A 13,386-nucleotide genomic window follows, 5' to 3' on the forward strand; every position below is an offset into this window, starting at 1 on the left:
AGTAGCCACCATACTGTTTGGATTACTACAGCTTTGGAATAAAACTTGAAATCTGAGATTGCGATACCTCCAGTTTTCCTCTTTGGCAATATTGCTTTGGCCATGCAAGGTCTTTTGTGGTTCTATACAACGTTTAGGATTGACTGTCTATCTCTGTGACAAATGCTGTTGGTATGTTGAAAGGGATTGCATTACATCTGTAGATTGCTTTGGGTAGACACTTTAAAAATATGTGCTCTTCCCATCTATGAGCATCAGATGTCTATCTCTTTCTGTCACCTTTCATTTCTTTCATCAGTGTTTTACGGTTTCCAGAGTATAGGTCTTTCAAAATTTGGACCATGTTTTTAAAAAGCTCTCAGTTCTCTGTTTTGCCTCCACCTCTCCTAACCTGTAAAATCTCCAGGAAAGACCCAGTCTGAGTTTCCATAACCAAGTGTGACAGGCAGGGAATTCTCTGAAATGGTTGAAAATTAAATGTATCACAGTTACCACAATGACTTCCCACCTCACATCTGTCAGAATGGCTCAGTTTCAACACACAGGAAACAAGGGTTGCTCAGGGTGTGGAGAAAAAAAAAAACGTTGTGCACTGGTCATGGGATGTAAATTGGTATCGCCACACTGAAAGCCAGTATGGAGGGGCTTCAACAAATTAAAAATACAAATACCATGGGATCCAGTCATCCACTCCTGGGTATTTATTTACCCAAGGGAAATGGAAATACTAATTTGGAAAGATATATGCACCGGTATCTTTATTATACCATTATTTACAATAGACAAGATATGGAAGCAACCCAAGTGTCCACCAAAACATGAACAGACCACACACACACAAAAGCATACACACACACAAACACACACACACACACACACACACACACACACACACAATGGAATATTATGCAGCTATAAAACAGAATGAGATCCTGCCATCTGCAACATCATGGATATACCTAGATGGTAGGAGGCTAAGTGAAATAAGTCAGACAGAGAAAGACAAATCCTATATGGTTTCATTTCTATGTAGAATCTAAAAAGGGGAACAAATGAACAAACATAGAAAAAGCAGAAACAGACCCATAAATGCAGAGATTTGACTCTTGCCAGAAGGGAGGGGAGGTGGGGGGATGTACAAAATGGGGGAAGGGGAGAGGGAAGTTCAGGGTTCCAGTTATAGAATGAATAAATCACAAGGCTCAAAGGTACAGCATAGGGAATCTAGTCAGTGGTATTGTAATAGCATCATACATTACCAGATGGGAGCTACGCTTATGGCGATCATGGTGGACCATCCAGAGTTGTTGCATCACAGATTACATTGTGTGTCAGGTAGACCTCCGTTTAAGTAAATAAATCCAAGTTAAGGTTTCTATGTTATGAGTGGTAGTACTAACTAGAGATTAAAAGATTAAAATTTCCCAAGGCCAACTTTGTTCCTACACTGGTCTTGTCTTATTTAGGTCCATAATAACTAGCAAGACCTTCCAAGCCTTCAGGGGCATTCAACTACCCAAGGAGAGAGACTGCGATCAAAATGGTCCTGGTAGTTGTGCCTCTATTTCTCTATATGCTGCCTGAATATTTTCTTTCCTATGAGATCCCACTCCTACATCACTCTTCGGCACAGTTCAGTGGCAATCTCCAACCTTTCAATCTTTAGCCTAAGAAGGCACACACTCCTACAACAAGGATGGGCTCAAATGACCGAGGGTAGGAGCCATGTCCTGCTCCTGGAGAACAAGCGAGTTGGGAGTCTCAGTCATCCACACAGTCACCTCAACATAGGCATGTTATCACCTATCCAGATGAAGCTCCCTTACTGATTTGACAAGTCAATCCTAGCCCTGCCCAGCCCTACAGGCACATGGGAAAGGCAACACAGATTTAGGAAAAGAGGTGGAGTGAGGAGACAGCTTGCCTTGGGCCATAAATCTCTGTAGTTCAGAATCTTCACCCCCACCCCCAATTCCTTCAGAGTATCTAAGCTATCCTCCCTAAGTTGGGGTGGAATTCGATGATATCATATTTCTATTTGTTGTGAACAGACTCTTCCCAGCAGCTCAGATGATTTTTAATCTCTCTTATCAGAAAATCTGAGGTATCTTCAATGAAACCAACACACACAAAAGCAGAAACCTGGTCAGGACACTCTTGAACTCTCCTTTTGAATATGCCTTTCTAAACAACTCCCCTAATCCTAGGTCCTTCATTCCTGTCATTCACCTTTATCTCACTTGGCATAAACCCCCATATTCTGACATCTTTTCTAAAACTCTTATTCCTATCCAACTCAGTGTTGTTCTTCTTGAAACCTGGTCTCCTCTGCTAATTCAATTCTTACCCTCCTTCATTGTATTCATTAGACCCACTCCCAGCTTTCTATTACTAAAACATTTGCCTGCAAGATGAAGAAAAAAAAACAAAGAAAGAAAGGAAACAAAGAAAGCAAGAAAAGAACCCAAATTTAAATCTAATTTCTGTCACTTATCATATCCAACTAGGTCACTTCAATCTCTTTTGAGTTTCAAATTCTCCATGGAAACAACCATTGGACAAGGAGGTTAAACAAAGGTTGAAGTCCGAGAGGGTATTTTGATGAATTAGTCTCTGAGGTTCCCCAAATCTTGAGATTCTAAGTGCTTTTGATTTGGGCTCTGGAAAAATGGAGAGTCCTTAGCTGGCACAATTGGAAAAATTAATGGAAAAAAAATACCAGGAAACCATAGAAGAAAGTAAAATGACAAAAACACAGTACAGAAAAATCATGGGGAAAAATATCTCCAAAAAAAGAAAAAGCTTCCTAGAACTAGTCAAGGGTACGAGCCCAAAGGGAAACCATACTGGGAACTTAGGCAACAGAGAATCATATAGCAATATCCTCGAAATAGAGGCTGTATTTAATTAACGTAACATGGTCTACAACTAGATATCCTTCTCTTACAGAAAACTCATTTGTCTCAAGAAGAGGAGATATCACCACATCTAAGGATATGCCTGACTTCATCTTGCTTATTATGTAAAAGCCATGACACCATGGTCATAGCTGACATCCACCCTAAAATCTCTGATGGTAAAAACAAGGGATTAGTTACCACTACACTAATTACTTTTGTTAGCACTACTGTCAAATATATAAGGACAAATGCTTGGACTAACCTGGGTTCTTAAGAAAACCCTAAATTAGACTTCCAACATCATTACCTTTGACATTCTGAGTTGATCTGCCCTAGGATCTGTATCTTGATCTCAGTGCTGCTGAGGAACAAGAGAATGGATGTGGAAGCTACACAAGGTGACGGGCAAACCCCTCAGGTACTCATTAACTATGGAACCATGGGACGGGTAATCAACCTCCCTGAACAACAGTTGCCAAAGTAATAAAAAGTAGGCTAGAATAACACAGCTACTTTGCAAAGCTATACAATGACTGTATAACTTAACAGAGGTTATGCATAGTATATAGTGTCTAGTCCAGGGTAGAACACTCAACAACTGCTTTTGTTCTCTGCATTCCCTTAGGAAACACATAATTTTCAGTTCATTCATTTCCTTTCCTTTCCTTTCATTTTCCGTTTCATTTCATTTCATTCCTTTATATTTTGAGAGTGCACATAGAAAGTGGGAAAGATATCCCAAGGAGGCTGTCAGTGCAAAACGCAACGGGGGGCTTGAACTCACAAACCTGAGTTGAAATCAAGAGTCACACCCTTAACCCGTGAGCTCCCCAGGTGCCCCAACAAATGTCATTTTTACAAATCCATAAAAATCCTACCTGGTTATAGAGTATTTCTCAGTAATCTTATCTGCTCCTAAAGAAGAAAGCAAAATACATGTTAAACCAACAATAAAAAAATAGAGGAAATTACAAGTGTATGGCTTATGATTTGTTAAAAAGTATTGCTTTGGGACCACACCTGGAAACCACACTACACTGAATGGGAATTATACCATTGGTAGGCTTAAAGCACTAAGAAATCTTACTTTCTCCTCTTTATTGACCGAAAGCAAGAATAGGTTTCATCGGAATTTGACACCTACATGTGAACTGATGTTTCCAATGACCATCACTGACTGACTCTATGACACTGGAGGAAAATGGTATCGTTAGGAGAATGATAATCATAACCTGACAATGTCAAACTGAAACTAGCATGATTTTTCTGGACTTCCACTATGAGAGGAGTTAAAAGAGAGTATGTTTATCTTGCTGTCACATGGCAGAACTTCCCCAGCCCTTCAGTAGAGGCTGTTCAGTTTTAGGAGGAAACATCCCCTCACAAAATGTGCTCTATAGCTATTGTACTTTGCTGCATGGCCAAACCATAGCAAACGGACTCTCCCTGGCCTTATTTCCAATGACAAGGTAAGTAAGAATGATTTGGCATTCCAGTTGATAAAGTTCTAACTTCTTGAGACTGTCTCTTTCCATTGCTAGAGAGTCTAACTAGACCCACCACACATCACCTAGGAAGATGATCCCAATGTGAGTGCTTGGTAGTGGTTCATGATATCATTTTTCTCAACCCTCCCAATTAGGTGACACACATCTAGAGAAATCATGTTTTTTTTTCATGGAAGGCATATATCATCAGATCCTCTACTGATGAGCAACAAAACAAAACAAAGGGCAAAGAATATCTTGAATGCCTACATTCAATTACCGGGGAATTCTAATTTTCTAAACATTCAAAGATATCCACTGTATGATTCTTACTATATGACACTCTGGAAAGAGCAAGACTATGGAGGTAAGGGTAGGGTTGAATGTAGGGATAAAGGGGCACAGCACAGAGGACTTTTAAAGCAGTGAAACTCTTTCACACGATACCACAAAGGCGGATTTGCATCATTACACATTTGTTAAAACTCATAGAATGTATAACACCAAGGCTGAACACTAATGCAAATTAGAGACTTGGCCTGAAAATGATGAGTTAGTGTCCATATAAAATGCACCACTGTTGTCAGGGTACCTGGGTGGCTCAGTTGGTTCAGCGTCCAAGACTGGATGTGAGCTCAGGTCATGATCTCACAGTTCATGGGATCAAGTCCTGTATCAGGCTCTGTGGTGACAGCACAGGATTCTTTCTCCCCTCTCTCTCTGCCCCTTTGCTGCTCACACATATGCATGCTCTCTCGTCAAAAATAAACGAAGGAACTGAAAAAATATACTACTAAAAATGGACCTCTGTCATGCAAGATGTTGACAACAGGGGAGGCTAGGTGTGTACGGGAGCACGGTATGGAATATGGAGACTCTCTGTACTTTCTATTATATTTTGCTGTGAACTGAAAACTGCTGTAAAAAATAAGGCTTATTAAATGTATAAAACAAAAACAACAACAACAAAACACGGTATCCATTGAAGCTACTCTTAGCATATATTAACGCATGATAGAGTCACCTTGAAAATTAAGATAGAGATGAAAGTAACACAATAGGGGGACTCTCTCCCATATGGAAGTATATGAAAATACATAAAGCAAAATGCACACATACAAAAGTTATTTGTATACTTAGGCAAGAAAACAATTGGTGAATATGATCAAATATCTTATAACTATAAACAGGGATTCAGCACTATATGAATCAAACCTGGGTTTTCCATATAATTAAGAGATTTTATTGTAATTTTAAGTCAAAAATCATTATGTTGATCGTATCTTAGAATCATAATGAAGCTTAATCACATAAAAAAGATTATAATGACCTACTATTGCGCTAGTAATTTTTGTACAAATACCTACTTCATATGTATGTTGAAACTGAAACCAGTACCATGGTAACCATCATATTACTTGCTAGTAAAATATGAAGACACCACCAAAAATGACATCAGGGCTATAATTCCTATGCAGAACAGGTTTCATCCAGCAGGCCAAAGATGGCTACCCTCAGAACATCCTACTTGAATGACTGGCCCTTGGTTGTTCCCTGGGATCTTGGATTTAAGGAGGGTTCCCACAATTCCCTAGCTGGTTAAGAGTGGCTCACTCTGCCTAAGTGCTGGTACAATCAATGTGCTTAAGGCCGTGCACTTGATTTCCTTCTGAAAACCTGGAATTTGGGGACATGCTAAGGAGAAGATGCCTATGTGATTAGCATTTGATGAAAACCTCGGGCACTGAGTATCCCTAAGCCTTGTACTGGCAGACAACATTTCACTTGTGCTGTCCTAATTTGATGTTGGAGGAATTAAGGACATCCTGCTAACTCCATAGAGAAAGGATTCCTGGAAGGCTAGGCTTGGTCTACTCTGGCCTTCACCTCATGCACCTTTTCTCTGTGATTGGCCTTTCTAGCCTGTCCCCATACCAAACCACAGGCATGAGTACAACTATATGCTGAGGTCTGGGAGCGCTTCTAGTCAATAATCAAATCTGGGTGTCGTTGGGGTGCCTCTAACACAACCGCATTATATGAAATTTTATTATTTGGGTTGATGTCTTACACATGGTTACATTCAAAAGGTTATGTCACAGAATACCTTTCCTGGAAACTCTTTTTCTTGGTATTTGCCTTGAAAATTCTTACATTCCTATATCTCCATTTGAAAAAAGGTTTAAAAGGAATAGATGAAATCATGATGTCAGAAGTGTGAAACAAGCAACAATCTTATTTTATTCAGAAGAAAAAAAAAGAGAATCCTGGTGGTTGCCAATATGTTCTACCATATACAATTTCCTCTCAAATATGAAAAATGAGTTAATTTTCTCCAACTAAATAGGACTTAGTTCAATTTTCTGGCAGATAGGAATCAAAAGAAGTAACAGGGATTGTTCTAGAAAAAACAGAACTATCAGACCCAGTATAAAAACATACTAATGATTACAGTTTTTTGTTTGTTTCGTTTCCTTAATTTCTTAGAAAATTAAAAATACAGTTCACCTATTAAAGGCAATTATTGCCAAAATAATCAAAAAGTTATAATTACTGTGTCCTCATTCCTGCTGCTTTCCTCTGTTCATCTGAAAAAGTCCTACTCATTCTTCATGTCCAATTTAAATGCTGACACACAATCTGGAAACGTCTGAATCTTCTGAGAGTTCTTTCTCACCCCCTAACTTTTTATATTCAGGAATCACAAATTCGTATTAACTATACTGTTTCAGTCTCTGCCTTGTCTTTTCCCTGCTACTGCCCTAGTCAAACATGACTTCTTAACTGATGATTTTCACAGGGAAAAAAAAGCCACCAAATATTATTATTTCTTAAATGAATAAAAAAAAAAGCAAAACAAATGAGAAAGACACAAGGCCCAGAAAAAAGAAAATTAATGGAATAAATTGAACCCCCTGACGTTTTCAATCTACACAACTGAAAGTTTCATAATGGACTAATACTAGGCTAAGAAAACAAGAGCTTCCTTTGCCTCCCAGTCTTTATGTGGTTTCCTATAACCTATCCTTCATATGAGGGTTCAGCAAGCTACGGCCACTGGTCAAATCCAACCTGCCGTCTGGTTCTGTAAATAATGTTTTATTGGGGCATAGTCCCATGTCTTCACTTACATATTGCTATGGCTGCTTTCACACTACAAGGGCAGAGCTGAGAGACCACATCACCTAAAATATTCACTGACTCTTTAGGAAAAAGGCTTGGTGATCTGTATTTTATGTATCAACCGGAGTGTCCTAACTCAAATCTAATCTTATTAGCCTTCTGCTTCAAATTCTCCAAAATCCCTGCATCAAAAACTGCTGGCTCCTTCCCTAAGAGCCATCCCATATTCTTCATTCTTGCTAGAGAATCACAACTTTATTTGGATATTTATTGTCTCCATACACAAAGAAGGTGGCCTCACCCTGGCTTCAAAAAGAGAAAGGATTATTCTAAGCTAATCACAGTACCTGATTTACCAGGGACCAGTTTAGGAATGAGTATGTGACATAACCTAGTCTTTAAAATGTTAGAGGAAGTCTACTGCAAGCCTCTTTCTAGTGAGAAGAAACACCTAAAGAAAAGCAGTCCTTCCCACCCACTGGATGTTGCCATGTGAGAATATGATACCTGGAGCTGTTGCTAAGTAGTCACCCTGGAAAGGAGAAATAAAAATACCACCAACTCCAAAACTGAACAAGAGAAAACTGGGATCATGATGACATCACTGAACCATCAAAACATTTCTGGTTCCTACTATTTTAGTCACTGTTAGAAGTCACCTATTATTTGCCGCTACAAGCGTTCTACCAAAGAAATTTCCCAAGGCCTATCGGGTAAGATCTACTCCTTTCTATAGCAGTAACAAAATTCTATAAGCTTGTCTTAACCTAGGTATTCACCTCATTCCCAACCATTGCCATAGCACACGTTTTCTACCTGCAAAACCCAGCTGTACTTAAATCCTGCTAAGTTCACTCGTACACCTTCGCCTCTGCACTGCTGTGTACTCCGCCAAGCACATAACCGTGACAGTTTACAAAAAGTGTCAAACATACAAATGTTGGTCCTTCTGCCTCTCTACCTGGCAAATTGAACTACTCACTCTGCACGCTTACCATAGATTCTACCCAGTCTTTGAAAACTCGGATTCCTCACTGGGAACTTACGGTAACTGGAACAAATGCCAATACAAAATAACAATGATAATTATAAGCTCTATGAGACTCTGGCACCTAGTAAGCACTAAATAGAGTAAATAATACAAATGACAGTGCTAACAACAAACTCCTGGGGTGCAGAGCCTGGTTTTTGAACGTTTATATTCTCAACAGCACGATAACACTTAGTAGCTAATAGGCACTTAAGAGTTACTTGTGAAGTGAACACATGGACATGAATAAAAATGAATTCCTTTGAAAATTATTTTTAAAAACCATAGAAACTTTTCTGTTTCAAAAACCGCAGGGACAGCTCTATTCTTTTATGAGCACCTTAATGATCAAAACGCTGTCTGTTCTATCTTTGCCTTTCCTGTAACTTCCAAAACTAACTTACAGAAATTCTTTGGTAACAGTCTACCAACTTAAAGCTTTCTTCCTACTTTTCAGATGGTACAGTGCACTAGTGTCCGGCTTTGGCTCAGGTCATGATCTCACAGTTCATGTGCTGACAGCTTAGAGCCTGGAACCTGCTTCGAATTCTGGGTCTCTCTCTCTCCCTGCTCCTCCCCCGCTCATGCTCTGTCTCTCTCCTACAAAAATAAATAAAAACATTTAAAAAAATTTAAATAGAAAAAATAAAAAAGCAACTGACTGTTAAGCCAACAGTTACAGAAAGAAGGGTGGGAGGTGTCTCTGGGAAAGGCTGTGACAGGCAGGGATGTGGCTCCTCTGAACCCAGAAAATGGGGAGAAGGAAGACTTGACTTGATTCCTGGATTTCTAGGCAAAGGGCTTCCCTATGCCACTCCACTGGAGCCTGGCTCCCTGATACTGAGGGGAGATGCTCCCCAAAGGGGTGGGCAGAGAAAGGGAAGGAGAGAGGAAGTCGGCTTTGGTGGGACATGGGCTTATGGCCATGCCCTCAGGGGGCACCCATGCTGAACAAAGGGCTCACAAACAGAAGACCTGAACTTGTCCTTTACTGGTTCTCTGCCCTTGGGACATCATTTATTCTCTCTGGGCCAGTTTTCACATCCGTGCGATGGAAATCATGGCACCACACATGCTGACATTGCAGTGCTGTGTAGACGTGGATGGACACGTTTGGGTTATGACAGGTAAAAGCCTGGCTCTGATGTCAGACAGACCTGGGGGTGAAGTCCCTGGCTCCGCACCCTGTCAGCTGTGTGCTCTTGAGCAACTCACGCCTCCCCTCCAAGCTCGGTTTCTCTGTAAAGTGGGGACAATCGCACTCACCTCAGAAAGTTATCTGTACACACAGGGTACGGCACAGAGTAGCCCCCAGTAAATGGAAGTTCTGATTCCTGAAACGATGTGCCCCAAGAAATACAGAATTCAGAATCAGCCACCAACTCACTACTGTAAGCCGTGCCTTCTGACTGCAGATCCGGAGTCAATGGGCGCTAGAGGCCTTTTGCCCAAATCTGCAAGGTTCTGTCCCTGCCCCCCTGAGGCACCAAGGGGGATGCCACACAGGTCCCTCTGATCAGGCAATGGCCTTGGCCTCATGTCAGGCAGAAAGCTCATTCCGTGCCCCAAACTCGGCTGCTCCCAGGAGAGAAGATGCACGCCCACACCTCTGGTCACCAGGGGCAAAGTATACCCACCCCACCCTCCCTCACCCCGCGGCCAATAATCCAAACTAGATTGACATGGGTGGGACCTCCAAGGACGCTCCTTCTCCACATGTGGAAACTGAGTCCTTGAGAGGGGAAAGGACTTGTCCAGGGCATGGAGGGAACTGCTGGAAGAGCTGGGACCAGGGTCCCAGCTGGAGCCCTGCCCAGAGGCAGATGCCTTGTTCACACATTCTTCTGCCTGTGGCCCCCACTCCCAGTTGAACAGCCAACCATTTCCTTGAAAACACAGCCATTCCAATTGCAAACATCTGGAGAGCACATATTACAACTAGGTTTGGTTAAACAATGAACAAAGAGTCTGCAGGTTTTTAACCTGAAGGCTTTTGGGGGAGGTGCTAGAGACACCCTCCCCTAACATAGTCCTCAGAATATTGTAGGTCTGTATGTTTTGTTGGAAGGTGGTCTATCTACATAGAGCTTTCTTCAGGTCCCCACAGGGCCTCTAAGAGGCCTAAACTGAAAACATCTGCGCCTTTCTGAGGAATTCCACACATCCCACCTTATTCCGAAATGCTAGAATGAGGGGTGTCTGGGTGGCTCCGTTGGTTAAGTGTCCGACTTTGGCTCAGGTCATGATCTCGTGGTCTGTGAGTTCCAGCCTCACGTTGGGCTCTGTGCTGACATCTCAGAGACTGGAGCCTGCTTCAGATTCTATGTCTCCCTCTCTCTCTGATCTTCCCCCATTCATGCTCTGTCTCCCTCTGTCTCAAAAATACATAAATGTTAAAAAAAATTTTAAAAATGAAAGTTATGCTAGAATGTACAGTCAGCCCTGGAGCTGATTCTTTTAACAACACGGGACATGCCACACCTAGAGACCTATACGCAGACATATGCCCCAGCTTTCTGAGCAGTGAGGGGCAGCAACAGGTCCCGGCTTCAAGGCTGTCCTTTGGTGGCTGTCTGCCACCAGGCGGGGATGGGCTTCTTGGTACTTAGTGCTGACACCAGATGCGGACATCCCCAACACACATACACAGGCACAGAAATGAGGCCAATCCCCAAGGTCTGTGAGCATTTGTGGTCTCAGGCTGAGGACTCAAGATACAGGGGTGAGGCAGCTAAGCAGTGACGGGGTTCCAGGATGTGAAGTGACATAAGGGAGGCAATAGACACACATACAATCACACATACATGGTACGGCCTCACCCATGTACACAGATACACCTCATACTCACGAAAATACATAAACACACAGACCCATGTACACACAATAAGAAGATATACTTGGATATCTCCAGACCGATGCATAGACATTCTCAGAGGCACACACAGCCACATGTCCTCACCCACATAAGCGTGTGCATGCTTTTCACACACGCACACACACAGTCCAAGCATCTAAATGCTTCCCAGGAACCAACCACTATGGATTCTCCCCTTTGCGGTCTAGAAACTAGAGGCTGGACTGGGTTCCCAGTTGGCCCCAAGGAGAGGGAAGGGGCAGAGGGACATTTGAACCTTGCTTGCTTCTCACTCTACTGCATGTGGGGGTGGGGGAGGGGGGTAAGGGACACCCAGCTGCCAAAACAGCAGGGGACAAGCCCACAAATGGAATAAACCACTTGCCAGGGGCTTTCAGAGATGTGGGGCAGGGGGAGTCTCTTGGCTCCTGGGGGTGGCTCCAAGCACTGAGAATTTGCGGGAAAGGGGAGATCTGGGATGAGGGGCACTTTTCCACAGTGAACCTTTCCCCCTTCCGAAGTCTTGTCTTCCTTCTGCAGCTCCATTCAGTCCCCAACACCCAATATGCCCAGTCAGCACCCCCAGGCGCTTGCCTCACCTTACTGAGATCCAACCACAGGCTCCCCCACAAGATGAGGTCCTACCCAGACATATCCAGGGGTGCCCCACACCCGGGGGGCCCTCCCGCTGCACCCGCCCCTGCACACAGCATAAAAACACCCAGAGTCCCCCCATACCCCCACCCCCAAACTCACCCGCCTCCAGTTCCGCGGGAGGTAAATACCCAGCCAGGTGAGCCCCAAACCGGAAATGGCGGTCTCCGCCGCCACCACCGGCCACCTCTCCTTCGGAGACCCTTCCCCGGGTGGCTTGGAAGCCCCCTCCCCCAGGATCGCGCCCGCCACCCCCCCCCCCCCCAGCACCCACCTCCTTCTTGACGGTGCGCAGCAGCCTCTGTCGAGTGTCCGCTTCTGTGGGACGAGACGAGGGGGCAGCCAGTCAGCCCAGCGCTGGAGGCGGGGCTTGGGGCTGCCCTCCCGCCTCCCCCGCGCCCTGCGCCCGCTTAGCCCTGGCGCTGGAGGAGATGGCCGCGCGCGCTGCGTTCCCAGCCCAGGCTGCCGCCGTGCCTGCTCTCTGGTTGTGCAGCTGCAGCCCAGGCGGGGCGGGGCCGAGCGTCCGGTGACTCAGGCCCCGCTGCATAGCCGCGCTGCGCCACAGCCCTGGCCCCTGGCGGGAAGGTCCTGGGGGGTGAGGCACGCTCTGGGCCCCTACCACCGGCAGCCCCGCCTCCCCGGGAAGCCCCGCCTCCCACGCCCAGATGGCAACTGGGGTTTACAAAGTGTATTGACACCTACCACATGCCAGGTTACTGTATTGAGGATAAGGAAGTGAGCAAGATGGGCAAAAGCCTGCCCTCACAGGGCATAGAAGGTAGACAGAAAAATAAATAAGCAGATGATGTGGTATGTTGGAAGTTTCTGGAGAAAACTGAAGTAGGCAAAGGAGACAGGTGGGGTTTGTATTTTTGAAGTAGGGTGCTTGAGGGAGGCCCCATGAGGAGATGCCATTTGAGCAAAGAAGAGAAGAGTAGATTGGGGGATTTCTGGAGGAAGAGCATTCCAGTCAAAGGGAACAATAAGTGCAAAGGACCTGAGGTAGGAGTGTGCCACTGGGTGTGACAAATAGCTAGGAGGCCAGTGGGGCTGGAGTGGCATGAACAAGAAGGATTGGCAGTCTTCCAAGGTGCTGTTAAGGCCTTGAAGTCCACTTAGAGGACTTGCATTCTGCCCTCAAGAGGCGCCTGGGTTTCAGCCCTCCAGTCATTAGGACGGGAGATAGCTCAGAGCAGCCCTCTTGCTGAGGAGATTCAGAGTCCCTTTTCTCCATTTGTCAGTGCCATAAGCAAGAGCAGATGATTTTGACTAGCCTAGGGAAAAGAAAATAAGCTGGAATGATAATGGGCATTCCCAGAGTCCAAGGGGGGCCTGGAG

The 13,386-nt window shown here is 44.2% G+C and overlaps 1 long non-coding RNA gene across 2 annotated transcripts in view; it reads right to left on the reverse strand.

The window, feature by feature from the left end:
- LOC109261525 (uncharacterized) overlaps positions 1–12,423 on the reverse strand; it is a 265,266-nt gene extending 252,843 nt beyond the window's left edge. For both annotated transcript variants that reach the window (XR_008424689.1, XR_008424690.1), the window contains exon 1: positions 12,323–12,423. This is a non-coding gene — a long non-coding RNA (uncharacterized LOC109261525). The remainder of the gene's footprint in view (positions 1–12,322) is intronic.
- Positions 12,424–13,386: the final 963 nt, after the last annotated feature.

Source organism: Panthera pardus, unplaced genomic scaffold (assembly GCF_024362965.1).
Source record: "Panthera pardus isolate Hobbes unplaced genomic scaffold, ASM2436296v1 HiC_scaffold_21, whole genome shotgun sequence".
Classification (NCBI taxonomy): Eukaryota; Metazoa; Chordata; class Mammalia; order Carnivora; family Felidae; genus Panthera; species Panthera pardus.